Raw genomic sequence first — 14,371 nt, 5'->3', positions numbered from 1 at the left:
GAACTTACAGTAACACTCAAAGATGTACATAGAAATATATAATAAAATATAATTACACAATAAATGGTTAATCCCACCCATTCGGGTCAGCACTACATAAAATAATAATGCACCAGCACTGTCTAACAGTACTAGTTAATCCTACCTATTAATGCAGCTAATGGTGTAGACTGAATTTGTACAAATCTTAGTACCGTGTCAGTCTGAAATATCCTACCTCTGTTGGGTTGGCATAATAACTACAATAAATGTGGTGCAATAATGTGCAAATTGTGCTATGTTTTTGGATTTTGTAATTTTATATAATATATATACACTGGTAGAAATTATGTGTATAAAAATTATATGAACACAAGAGCATTAATAGTGTTTGGCAAGTATTCTACTGCCGTAAAAAATATTTAACTCCTGAATGTACTTCCTAATTGTGGAATCTAATGTTATCAGGGTTAGTAATGATTAATTAGTATGGGATCAGCAATTTGTATTAGTATACTGGATCCTAAATGTTAATGAATCCACTGACTTGAGTGAATCAGTAATTGTGGATTGAGTTTAGGCTATAATGGACGGTCTGCTGACAGCTGTAAATTGAAATATTTGTATAGCCCAATGGTTAACACATAATTGGTGTTAGTGAGGAATTATTATAGAAGTTATGAGCTGTTGCTCCTGGTGACCTGAAGATTCTTACCTCAGTATGAGGTATAGGTCTAAGTGTTGTGGGTAATTGACTGTGTCCCACGAGTGCTACCTTATACATGAGGTATAAGTAGCAAATGAATTGGTGTGAATTAGGCTAACCTATGTGTTACACTGCCGGTAGACACAATTAATAAATGTGGTTAGTCTAGACTACTTCACACGGTGATTAGTTATTACTAATTAGTGTACATCTGGTTCGAAGGACCATAATGTGGGATATCTGGGGCTTGACTCAATTATTTAATTACTTACTTATTTAATTTAATAACGAAGGACCACCCACTTTTGAGAAAAGAGGGAAACTAATAAAAAGTGATAATTAGAAAACACACTGAAGAACCAGTGTCTATGGATAAATATTAGAAAGAATAATCACTTAAATAAAGAATGGACTGTATGATTAATTAACTAAAGTCAGAGCCTCAAACACCTACATTGGGGGGGTATTGCTAGAACTTCATATACGTCTAGGAACTAGTGTGGTTCGTCACCAGTTCATTGTTGAGTAAATAATATTATGATCTAAAATGCTATAGAGTCAAATGTGTAAACTCAAATAGTGAATATTAATGATCATTAAATCAAGGAGCAATCATCTAAGTAAACACATAAATTTCCAATAATCAGATATGGTAAGAATATTTAATATGATAATCTTGCAATTTGTATAATAATAAAAATGGAAGAATTAAAGGTGTACAAAAAAGTCTTAGCTTTAAGACGATTTCTATGACATCGTTCGTGCTTCGTCCTCATGATCTCAGGATCTCCACATAGAAGAAATTAGAGATGAATAACACGAATGCTGTTAACGACTCGTTGACTCCTCACACACAAGCTGTAATTTAAAGAGTATTAAGTAGCATTGGACTATGCTACTTTTAATCTCAATATTCATGAAATTAGAGAACATTAATGCGGTACTAACGTTGGATATGGGGTCGTCTCACTATATAACGACAGACTACTCACAAATATACAATCTTAATGATGCATCAAGAGAGAAACTATACTTAACGTGAGCGTAGTTACTACTGAAGTCTGCCGATATCGCGTCTACCAGTCCCAAACTTTCACGGCGTTGTACACGTATTTGTGGGTTTTGGCTTAATTCTAGATGCGTGATTAGTTGGCCGAGCACTATGGAGCACGTGGAAGAATAATTATTCAGTATTAGTTGGGTATCAGTGTAATTCTTGCTGATAACTCCCAAACGCAACGTGTCCCACCACTCTTGACGCCAAGACCTTCCGCTGTCCAATCACGCTTGCTGCACAATGGCGTCTCCTCCTTCCCCAACCCGCGTCTCGCATTCACCACAGAAATTATTAATCACGAATACTACTATTTCGCGCAATTGTGGTTGAAATACTTTAATAAGGATTGGGTTGTGATTCTAGGGATTAAAATATTATCGCTTTCTCGTTTTATGGTGTTAAACGGGAAATGGAGAAGATTTTAGTTTTCTCCATGGCATTCACGCGTGACAGAAAAACTATTACTTGATAACAATTGTAACTAAAAACTCTCGATTTAGAATTATTGGGAGTTATGTTATCCGTAAATAATTATCACACGGAATACCGATGTTTTTAGAGAACCACATTCAATTCTCTAACACATTGGTAATAAATGTGTTTAACTAGACATTGTCTGACGCAATGTTGGTGCTCTATTTCGTAAGAATTCTAGCATTATTACGCAGATACTATGGTTAGTTTATGTTGACACTACTGTTAGTAAATTTAGTGACTACTGTAGTTAGTATATAATAATAATGATTAATTATAATATAATAGTAGTGTATTAGTGTTGGAAATTTCCAACAGTACATGTAATGAGTACATCTAGGGAGCACATAAAGGTGAGCACATCTAGGGGAATACATGTAGGGGGAGAACATCTTGATGAGTACATGTAGGTGAGTATATCTAGAGGAGTACATACAGGCGGGAACATCTTGGGGAGTTCATGTAGGTGAGAACATCTAGGGGATTACATATAGGAGAGAAGATCTAGGGGGAGTACGTGTAGATGAATATATCTTGGGTAGTACATGAAGGTAACTACATATTGGGGAGTACATGTAGTGAAAATATCTAGGGGAGTACATGAAGGTGAGTACATTTAGGGGAGTACATGTAAGTGAGAACATCAAGGGAGTACATGTAGGTGAGTAATCTTGGGGAGTATATGTAGTTAGAACATCTAGGGGAACACATGTAGGTGGGAACTTCTAGAGGAGTACATGTAGGTAAGAACATCTATGAGAGTATATGCAGCGTGAACATCTAGGGGGAGTACATGTAGGTAAGGTTATCTAGGGGAGTACATGTAGGTGAGAACATCTTTGGGAGTACATGTAGTGAAAATATCTAGGAGAGTACATGTAGGTGAGTACATCTTAGGGAGTATATGTAGTGAGAACATCTAGGGGAGTACATGTAGGTGAGAACATCTAGGGAAGTACATGGAGGTGAGAACGTCTATGAGAGTATATGTAGTGTGAACATCTAAGGTGAGTACATGTAGGTAAGAACATCTAGGGGAGTACACGTAGGTGAGAACATCTTCGGGAGTACATGTAGTGAGAACATCTAGGGGAGTACATGTAGGTGAGTACATATTAGGGAGTATATGTAGTGAGCAACCTGTCCTCTTAAAAAGAACGTCAACGGTTTCCGTTTGACTCTACGGCTGTTTTTGGACGTTATTTTGTGTAAAACTACGTCTATTTTCGCTTCCATGGACTATCTCTTGTTATACAATGAAATACCACACTCTTATTATTCTATAACTCACTGACTATGCTCTGATATTTGTTCTTCAAATAAAAATATATATATTTTTGCCTTAATTAGGCCATAATCCAGAAAATTCCAGCCTATCGATCTTTATATTTAGGAAAACATTTAATAAATTTGGAAATGAATTTTTCGTTCGCCGACAATTTCCTGTTACTATTTAGTCTTTTATGCTTTAATGTCGCTGGTCATTGTGACTTTCCCAGGATTTATACATGTTTTGTAGTAGCATTTAGTCACACTACAGTAATTTAACTAATGGGAAACCTTTATAGTCGTCGTAAATTAGTAATAATCATTTATCAAATAATAAATTAGCATACATGTACAACTTCTTATGTTACGACTTTTCGGGTAGGCTGTTCTGTTTGTTTACAACCCCAATGTTTCAAAACACACAATACTTTTAATATATAAGTGACTAAGTATGCTCTAATACATGGTCCTCAATGAAAATTATGTTTTTTTTTTTGTTAATTTGTCCATAATGAAAAAGATTCGTTATTGATGATCTCTATATTAAGAAAAACATCTAAGAAATTTGGTATTGAATTTTCGTTCAAATAAAGTTTCCAGTTACTATTTCCTAGTTATCCTTAAATGTAGGTCATTATTTTACTGTTATGTATATAGAAATTTAGCATTATACATTTATAATACAGAACAATTTGGTCGTTCCACTGCCTCATAATTATATAAAATACATTGTGACAAATACTTGATAATTAAAATCAGAGTTTTTTGACAACTATAAAAAATCCTGTTGAAATCATGCCGTTTTGAGTTGTCATACGCTTCTTAGTAAATAATATTGTGTAATGTTTTGCACAATTTATCACCGTATTTGCAAACTGTTTAGGTATTAATGTATTCATTTTTTTTAATGTGTAATATGTTACTTAATCCTAAACTTCTTTTGCAACGTTTATATCAGATATAAATATTTGTCGCGAAACGGCGTATGAAAAAATAAATTTCCCCAAATTAAATTAGTGTATCGGCGATCGAGCGGCCATATTTAAAAGTGTATACTCTTGTCACTGTCCTAACATTATTTTTCGATGTACGTATTTCATTTTTGTACCAATGTGTTTGCAATAGAATGTTCTAGAAGAACATAAGTATAAAACGTCACATAAGGATGCGTTCGACCGGCAAAAAATATAAAAACTACGTCGATTATACTCGTCGTGTCAATAATACAATTGTTTTACCATGATGATTCAGTGCCATACTGTTTTCTCAAATAAGCTCTTCGGCTGTTAGAGAAAACGTAACTTTCATGGCGAACATTTGTAAACTATCCCCAAGTAGATCGGGTCGAAATTGGAATTTATACAAATATTTATTCTCGTGTTGCCCACCAGTGTCACCCTTGAGTAACCCGAACAGGTATAAAAATGACTAGGCTAACTCATCCTAATCCTTGCACAAGCCCTCCAGAATTTCTTTATTGAAGATCAGCAAAAAATTATTGCGCAGCTCATATTATACAGTTTAAGAATGGGATTTCCTTGTTCTAAAGGAATGAAAATGACACTGCCTTAATCTCAGTCGATTAAGGCAGTGTCTGGGATGCTCCCGGTGCTCATGCACCAGGCACGGGCGATAGTGTACGTTTAATTGTTCTTTTAGTGTAAATAACGGAATAAAATGTAAGACAGTCTGCAGATCTTTTTCCAGGTGTCTTTTAATTTTTTTCTAAAGAAAACTAAGATTTTGCTTAACAAGTACATTAATTATTAACTTTTTGTCGTTATTATTGTTATAATTAAAATAATTACACCTTGTTTTTTGCTTATGTACAAAACATAGTCTAATAACCAGTTCGTTGCCCCTAAATCAACACAACATAACCAGTTTACTCATGTCATCGCCCCTAAATCAACAAAAACAACCAGTGTATTATTGTAAATATTTATATCTTAGGATTTCTTAGCAAGGGTTAGTCACCCTTAGTTAGTTTTTAGACTCTGGTTTTAGGTTAGATTAACCTTCGTAACCTTCGTATGCTGTATACGACCGGGCTTCACAACAAAAACATGGCCACATCAGTTGGATTATTCCGGTAATATTTAAATACTGTTCATTGTTATTAGTTTAACAATACTGTTAGGGAATGTCATAAGAGTAGTCACAGGGCAACAAAAGATACCCAGCTTCTAGGTACGGGATCTTTGCCCGAAACGCTATGCGTGCTAGTGGCTTTACAATAATAATAATAATTTATTTAGGAAAAGTATATACATAGATGCAGAGTTTCAGTACAAACATTCTGTTTGATTTATAGATAGAGGTAGTACATACAATACCTAAAGCCACTAGTACGCATAGCGTTTCGGGCAAGATTGTAAAATCATCATTACTCCTACTTTCTCTCTTAACCCCCAGTGCACCTTCTCATATAAAAATATATAAATAACCAGGGTTTTTTATGCGGCTGTGCTGAAAGCCTGACGTAAAATAAATCATTGTGTCGGAGAACAGGAAGCTACAAATTAGGCTTATATTGAGGTTCCCCCCTCCCCTCTTTCCCCCCAATTACGGGTCTGTCTAATTACCACAAGCTACCACAAGCTACACAAGCTTCACAAAGCTTCCTGGCAATACGTTAGTAATGAATAAATATGATATGTTAGGCTGACCTAACCTAACCAAATCCAACCTAACCTAACCAAATCTAACCTAACCAAATCTAACCTTACCTAACCTAACCTAACTTAACCAAACCAAACCTAACCTAACCGACGCTTGGATCGTCGCCCTGATTTGGTGTCACCAGTTATTTATTTTCGTCTAATTTCTTTATAAAAAGATACTTTTTCAGATTAAAATTATGTTTTTCCGTGTTGTACATTCAGTACCAACATTATAATGAGTAAATATATCTTATTTATTCATTACTAACGTATTGCCAGGAAGCTATGTGAAGCTTGTGTAGCTTGTGGTAGCTTGTAATTAGACAGACCGCCAATTACTGGTGGAGTAAATCAGCCTAGCCTACTTCTTCCTAGCATAACCTAGCCATCACTAGCCAAGCCTAGTCTACCCTTGCCTAGCCTAGCAAACAGCCCTTGAACCCCCTACTGTTAAGACTCTGCTCTCTGATTGTACCTATGACACCTACTATTAATTTCCTTCTGTATCTTTAGCTCCAGTATGTTGTTATATTATGCTGTGCAAATTTGGGACTTGGCCCTCTAGTATCTTACATATATGTATTATTTGATACCATTCTTGTCTCCTGTCCAGAGAGTACATTTTGAGAGCTTTGAGACGGTCTCAATTATTTAGATGTTTTATCATTTATATGTTTGCTGTTTATGGTCTCTTTATTTCCTCTAATTCAGAGATTTCTCCTGTTCAGAAAGGGGGAGTCAGTACCGAGCAATACTCAAGATGGGACAGCACCAGTTATTTGAATAGTATTAGCATTACTGTGGGTGGGTTCTTTGAATTTTAACATTCTCATAAACCATCCCATTATTTTTCTGGCCTCCACTATATTTGCTCGGTTATGTTCACAAAGTGTGAGGTCGTCAGACGTTGCAATTCTCAGATCTCTTGCATGTTTTTTCCTTCTTAGAGTAGGTCTGATTGTGTCCTGTGTTCCTTGTTTCATTTAATTTCCTCGTTTCTACCATACTTCAGCACCTGTAACTTATCACTGTTAAACATCATGTTATTTTTTTTTTCAATGTCTTCTACAGTGCCAATTTTCTTGTGTCTTCTGTATCATCTGTAGAGTTTCATTGTTCAAATGTGTTATAAAATACATGCACCAACATCATATTGGTGCATATATGCATTTATAATTAATCTAAACAGATGCTATTGTATATCTGTTATTAAAATATTTTTGTTTTTTTAGGTAAAATTTAAATCAGACAACATTATCAATTGCAACAACATTGCAACATTGTCAACAATTCTATCTGAGAGAACATTACAGCAATGGCTTCCAGTAATTCAAGTAAGTTACATTATAATTGTGATTTGTATATAATATATACTTTATATTTTATTTTGTAGGTTATTAATTTTATTTGGGTGTAAAGTCACATTATCATTAGATATAGAGTATAAAATCTTAATTTTGTTTTGTCAATTTTGTCTGTTAAAATTGCATATCTATTTCAAACTTTATTAATACCACAAAATGTTAGTTAAGTAAATAACTTAAATAACTTTAATAATGGGAGCAAATAAACCAGGACTTCACAGAAATAAACTGGGAAGAACAGCTAGAAAATGCAAACCTGAACCAGTGCCTGGAAAAAATAAGCTCAGTAGCACTAGAAATATGTTCAAACCGCATACCTCTAAGAAAAAAGAGGAAGAGATGCAGATTGGAACGGGAACGTCGTTCCCTATATAGGCGAAGAAAACGAATCGCGGAACAACTTGAGAGTCGCACCCTATCTCAAGAACGGCGAAGAAGGTTAGGTAGAGAAATAGAAACAATTGAACGGAAGCTACAAGAATCATACAAAACTCAGGAGAGGCAAAGAGAGCAAAAGGTCATCAGTGAAATAGAAAGAAATCCGAAATATTTTTCTCCTATGCAAAATCAAGATCAAAAACCACATCTAGTATCGGGCCCCTGCGAAAGGGAGATGGAACTTTCACCGATGACAACAAAGAAATGAGCGAGCTACTGAGGACGCAGTACGACTCCGTTTTCAGCGAGCCATTAAACACACTAAAGATTGATAACCCAAATGAATTTTTCATGGATACGATACCAACATCAAATCATATATCAGACGTCACCCTATCCCCACTGGATTTTGAAGAAGCCATAAACAGTATGCCTATGCACTCTGCACCAGGCCCGGATTCTTGGAACTCCATATTCATAAAGAACTGTAAAGAACCACTATCGCAGGCCCTCCACATTCTGTGGAGACAAAGCCTAGATACTGGCGTTATTCCTGATATACTAAAAACAGCAGAGATAGCACCACTTCATAAAGGAGGAAATAAGGCAGAGGCAAAAAATTACAGACCGATAGCGCTAACATCGCACATCATAAAAAATTTTGAGAGAGTGCTAAGAAGTAAAATCACAAAATACATGGAATCACAGCAACTCCATAACCCCGGGCAACATGGTTTCAGAACAGGGCGCTCTTGCCTGTCGCAGTTGCTGGACCACTATAATATGGCATTGGATGCTATGGAAGACAAACATAACGCGGATGTAATTTACACAGATTTTGCAAAAGCTTTTGATAAATGTGACCATGGTGTTATTGCACATAAAATGCGTTCAAAAGGAATTTCCGGAAAAATAGGCAGATGGATCTGCAATTTCCTGACCAACAGAACCCAATGTGTAATAGTCAACAAAATAAAATCCAGCCCATCAACCGTGAAGAGCTCAGTCCCCCAGGGTACTGTGCTTGCTCCAGTACTTTTTCTCATCCTCATTTCGGACATAGACAAGAACACAACCTATAGCACTGTATCATCCTTTGCAGATGACACTAGGATCTTCATGAGAGTAGGCAACATAGAGGACACGGCGAACCTCCAGTCAGATGTAGATCAGGTCTTTCTATGGGCTACAGAAAATAATATGGTGTTTAACGAAGATAAGTTCCAGCTCATGCGCTATGGAAAAAATGAAAATATAAAAACGGAAACCACGTACATAACTCAGGCAAATCATAACATAGAACGAAAAGGCAATGTAAAGGATCTGGGTGTACTCATGTCGGAAGACCTTACCTTTAAAGAACACAATAAAGTAGCCGTCACAACTGCAAGAAAAATGACAGGTTGGATAACAAGAACTTTTCACACTAGAGATGCTATACCGATGATGATACTTTTCAAAACGCTTGTGCTCTCTAGAGTGGAGTACTGCTGCACAATGACAGCACCTTTCAAAGCTGGAGAAATTGCTGACCTGGAGAGCGTGCAGAGATCCTTTACTGCTAGAATCCACTCAGTAAAACATCTAAACTATTGGGACCGACTAAAGAGCCTAAAACTGTACTCCCTTGAGTGCAGGCGGGAGAGGTACATAATAATTTACACGTGGAAAATATTAGAGGGGCTGGTCCCAAACCTGCACACAGAAATAACATCACATGAGACCAGAAGACATGGCAGGATGTGCAGAATACCCCCGTTGAAAAACAGAGGTGCAACTGGTACTCTGAGAGAGAACTCTATCAACATCAGAGGTCCGAGACTGTTCAACACGCTTCCACTACACATAAGGGGCATAACTGGCCGACCCCTCACAGTGTTCAAGAGAGAACTGGATAAGCACCTCCAAAGGATACCTGATCAACCAGGCTGTGACTCGTACGTCAGGCTGCGAGCAGCCACGTCCAACAGCCTGGTTGATCAGTCTGGCAACCAGGAGGCCTGGTCGACGACCGGGCCGCGGGGACGCTAAGCCCCGGAAGCACCTCAAGGTAACCTCAAGGTAGGTAAGTTGAATATTAATTTAATATTATTGGAAGTTCAAAAAACTTAGTCAAATAAGTATTCGAGTCACAGTTCAATTATTTGCAGTTCACAAATTGCAATTTTGATTTACATTTAAAATTCCAGATTATTCTTCTCTTATTTAAACATATTAAATTTGGTTTACTTGTGTAATTAATAAAATCTGGTGCTATACAGGTTCTCAAAAATACAATCACAATTCTCCGCTCAGTCTTCTGTAGCACTGAACTGCTTTGTGCTCTTTCATTATGCTGCTACTGTGTTTTTTGTACCACTGTATTACATTTTAAACATTTTACTCTTTTTATGATTGCCCAGATTATCTTTATTTACAGGCCAGAAGAAACCTTTCCAGCGGTGTTGTCCCATCTGCAGTAATGTCATTAGTGTTCGTCGACATTTCTGCAACTGTGGACACAGCTTTATAGATGAAAAGCGTAAGGGTGATGTAGAACAGGAGGAGAAATATAAGGAAATGGGTCGAAGAGCTGCTAAGCATCAAAACCTTTGCAGATCATTTAAAGCCATGAAAAAATCTGTAAGTATTTCATGCATTCTGTTATTTCTTCAATTAGAATTGTATCATATTGTATTAATATCCATTCTGTTAGGTTTTAAATTGTCTCACAAATAAACAGATTTTAAGCCATTTGATAATTAATTAGTATTAACATTTTCAATTTTGGTGAATACTGTACTTATTGTTGTTAATAATAAAGTAATGTGCATTATATAAGTATTTTTGTGTTATTATATATTTTTTTAATTTCCATTAGTTATGTAATTATACTTTAATGATATAACTATCAGTAGGTCTCTTAAACTAGGTAAGAAAAGTACATCTTAAGCTACTTCGGTACTTCTGCATTTTTGCAGATGTACCCAATGCTGTATGAGGGAGGGATGCTGTCTGTTTCAGAAGCTTATGGTTATCCCATCTTATATTCTGTAATCATAAATTTAATCTCTTTTTTTTATAATTGAAGCCATATCTCTTGAACACTGTGTTCAAATTAACACTAAAAATATTTTAGTTATATTTGTAAATATTTTGTTGTATTGCAGGTCTCTAAGCTACAAGGTGGTGGTTAGCAAGTTGCTGTCATCTATTTTAAGGTCGGCAATAGAAATACCACAAAGGGCATCCTACCAGGAAGTGGTCTGTTAAGCAAAAATGTTAATAATCTCACCGAATTGTTTTATCTTGGTAATTATTATTATTATTATTTTGTATAAGCTAACCATGAAAATCATAAACACCTGCATGTTCCTTTGTGTTGGCAATAATGAAAAGCATTTACATAGTACAGTAGTTTAGTTCATATATTATGCATCCCATATCCATGTTGTTAGCGGTAGTGGAAATGGTTGCAGAGGCACATAATTAATTGGCTACGGGACTGAACCAAGCAATTCATTTTAGCTAAGCAAGTTTCAATCTTGATGACCTAATTACATAATTCCATGCACATCACCACATTGACAAGGGGCTCGAGACCGACCATGAGTACAGATTTTAAACTAAGCAACTGACATGTTTGGAGAGCTAGTGTCACAATTGATATGTTTATCTTGCACACTGCCTCCATCCAGTGGACAGCGGTGGATACTGTGTCTGCTGACATTCATTATATTGCATATCAGCTTATCATCCTGGCAATTAGCAAGAGCACACAAGAAAACTTCAGTAGATTTGGATGGTAATTTATGGCTGGTGTCGTATATGTTAATTTGTCTAGTTACTCCAATGTTGGAAACGGTGACCCAGTGACAACCATCAACTTGGATAATTTGAATAAATTCACCAATTGTAACTGGCCAGGAGAGGTCCCGCTACAACGCTGGGTCATGAAGGCCTTCTACGCTTGGCACAGTTTCATCAGGTCACATGCAGATTTTATATGAAGGTCAGAGAGCTGTACATTTGTTCCAATGTTCATTATCTCGTCATCTGTTAAATAATTTAACATTGTCGAATATGAAGCACTGTTATCACTCTCCTTATTATTGCATTGGTGTGAGGAGTGGCAGTGATTGGTGTAGTTAATTTTTTCTTTAAATAGGGACATATATTTGTACTGCAGATACCAGTACAGTTGCACCGTTTCTTTATATATTTTATACTTGGGTTAGCAAGGCGAGACGCTTCTCTTAACGTGATACTGTTGGTATCAAATAGAAATAGTTTTTAAAGTATGTATCTTAATAAATTTGAACCTTATATTGTTTAACATCAACAAATTAGATTTCGAATGTTAAAACCAATTTCAACCAATTAAAGGATTTATCCTTTAATGTTAAAAATTGTTCAAACTGAAATAAATATATAACACTGTACGGTACAGTTGCGTTTGCCTGCCACAGCCTGCCACAGTCTTGAGAGCACGGAGCCTCTCTCTACATTGGCGACCCAGTCTGGCTAAAACACTGCGGTACAGTAGAACCTCAAGACCAAGGTATTTGTATCTGGTAACATAGTCGAGCAGAGAGCCATCATCCATCTGCATTTTGCGAACGGCCCCACCCCGTCTGGGTGGGCGTCGGTTTAGGATCTTTGTTTTCTCTACTGAGATGACTAAGCATAGTTCCTGATATGTGTACAATACAGAGTTCAGAATATTTTGGGTGTTGGTATACCCATTGGTGTGGATCAGTATATCATCCACATATCTAATGATGTGTTCGCTGGACCTTCTAGTTACTAAGTTTAAAAGTGCATTGATTAACACATTGAACAGAGTACGACTGAGGACACCTCCCTGTGGAGTCCCAAGTTCAAAATCTCTCGTTACACGCCTATACCCTTGGAACAGTACAGATGACTTCCTGTTGGATAGATAGCCTCTTATCCACCGTAGAAGTCATCCTCCAACATTCATTTTAGCAAGTTCTCTCAGAATGACGTGTGGGTTAGCAATGTCAAAGGCTGACTTAAGATCTAGGAAAGTGGTATATGACCTATCAGTATGCAGGGTGAGGAATGTGGTAATACAGTGATGTACACTCTTTCCATGCATAAAGCCATATATCTGGGGAGACAACATATTAATAATTTTGTAAAGGAGACGGTTGAGAACCATCCTCTCAAGACACTTATAGAGACAACTAGTGAGGGAGACTGGGCATAAAGCACTCGGCTGGTGAGGTTTAGGAATGGGAATAATAACACTGTTGGTCCATGACTTAGGAAGCTCCCCAGTTACATAGCTCATATTATACAACTGAAGAAAGGTATTCCCTGGAACTAGCAGAAGCATATGCAGTATGCCGTAAGTAACTCCATCCTCCCCGGGTGATGTAGCTTTGCCTTTATGTAGAGCAGAATCTAGTTCGTATTCATTAAAAAACATGTCACAGTCATCCTCTTGATGACGCATGAAGTCAAGGAGCCTTGCCCTATCAATATATCTATTTTTTAATTCATTCTGTGTGGGTAGAGGAATACTGTCAAAGCTGAAAGTCGTGGCCCAAGCATCAACAAGCTCATTTGCTCTGTGCAGAGGATTAGGATAAGAGATCTCTGCAGCATTTTTCCCTTTGATCTTGTTGATATCCTTCCATGCCCGACTTAGTGGCGTGTGAGAATTGAGACCACGGACAAAAGTTTCCCAGTCTGTCTGCCTCAGCTCCACCATACGTTCCCTGGCCTTAGTCAGAGCCGCTTGAAAGAGCCGAAGCATTTCAGCAGTGCGGGTCCTTATATAAGCTAGTCCAATTATTCTGGCAGTGCGTTTTAGTGCATGCAATTTAGAATCCTTATAATAAACATAAGTGCTATGACCAGTGTAATTTGGGTTACGTGGCCTTGACGATGGATCAAGTGATTCTATAAACTGCTCGATAGTACCTGTGAGCTCATTGTTAAAATCTTCAACTGATGAAGGCTCAGATGAACTGCACCAATCTGACACATGAGCAACAAGATTGTCTCGTTGATCGATGGGCACAGTCAGCCTCTTCCGCTTGAACACTCCGCCGGGGAGGATAGAGCTGCCAATGCTTACAGTGGCTAATATGGCCAGATGATCAGACGCCATATCTGGCACTATTGACGTGGCACAGACGGTTTGGGAGACGTTGAAACCGAGACATAGATCAAGAATACTCCCGTAGATATTCGTCGGTTCAAGGTCACCCACAATCTGTGCATCATCGTGACTACCTAATAGTGACAACAGTTGGTTGCCGTTACGATTACTGAACTGCGAATTACCAATATTCCTATGTCTAGCGTTATAATCACCTATAATGATGGTAGGCTCAGTCTGAATACAGATAGGAAGGTCAGCATAATTAAAGTTACAAGGAGTTGATTATTTAGTACATAGTTGTTTTTCTCTTAAATTGGATGATAGAGGGGGAGTCTTTAACATGATAGGGAATACATACATACACAC

The sequence above is a fragment of the Procambarus clarkii genome, chromosome 2 (genome assembly GCF_040958095.1).
Source record: "Procambarus clarkii isolate CNS0578487 chromosome 2, FALCON_Pclarkii_2.0, whole genome shotgun sequence".
In the NCBI taxonomy this organism is placed as follows: Eukaryota; Metazoa; Arthropoda; class Malacostraca; order Decapoda; family Cambaridae; genus Procambarus; species Procambarus clarkii.
Note: the sequence above shows the minus strand (reverse complement) of the source record.